This window comes from Etheostoma spectabile, chromosome 12, assembly GCF_008692095.1.
Source record: "Etheostoma spectabile isolate EspeVRDwgs_2016 chromosome 12, UIUC_Espe_1.0, whole genome shotgun sequence".
NCBI lineage: Eukaryota > Metazoa > Chordata > Actinopteri > Perciformes > Percidae > Etheostoma > Etheostoma spectabile.
This window is the reverse complement of record NC_045744.1, coordinates 4,755,172-4,755,706: the sequence shown is the minus strand read 5'-3', so window position 1 is coordinate 4,755,706 and position 535 is coordinate 4,755,172. Positions and strand designations below refer to the sequence as shown.

General features: G+C 43.7%; 1 non-coding gene and 1 pseudogene across 1 annotated transcript in view; one reads left to right on the top strand and one right to left on the bottom strand.

Annotated features, from left to right (window-relative positions):
* trnal-uaa (transfer RNA leucine (anticodon UAA)) overlaps positions 1–49 on the bottom strand; it is an 85-nt gene extending 36 nt beyond the window's left edge. The window contains exon 1 of the tRNA in view: positions 1–49. This exon is cut by the window's left edge and continues 36 nt beyond it. This is a non-coding gene — a tRNA (tRNA-Leu).
* LOC116698801 (contactin-associated protein-like 4) overlaps positions 1–535 on the top strand; it is a 421,932-nt pseudogene that overhangs the window by 194,514 nt on the left and 226,883 nt on the right.

Genomic DNA, 535 nt, shown 5'->3' with positions numbered 1-535 from the left:
TGTCCATTGGATCTTAAGTCCAACGCCTTAACCACTCGGCCATCCTGGCACTGATTTTAGAAAAGTGTATCTTAAAGATCTAACCAAACAGGATTCATAAAAACAAGAAGGGCAGCAGATAAAGTAAGACGCTTTCTCCACATTGTGGAGGCCGCAGCAGACAGTAAGAAGCCAATGTCACTGCTTTCTCTTGACCCAGTGAAAGCCTTTGACAGACTTGAGTGGTCGTTCTTATGCCCAGTGAGGTGATGGGCTTTGGTAACACTTTCCTAGGTATGATTTAAGTTCTGTATTCTAACCCTTCTGCCCAAGTCTTAACCAGGCGCTCCTTGTCTTCCTTATTTCCAGTTTCTAGATCGTCACGTCAGGGTTGTCCCTTGAGTCCAGCATTATTTGTCCTCTCCTTAGAGCCTCTGGCTCAAGCCATTCGCCAATCGGTTATTGTGTCTTGATATGCATTTCCAATACACAGGATGACCTCTCACTATTTGCGGATGGTGTTATGTCTTTGTTTTTGTTTTTTAGAAAAACCATC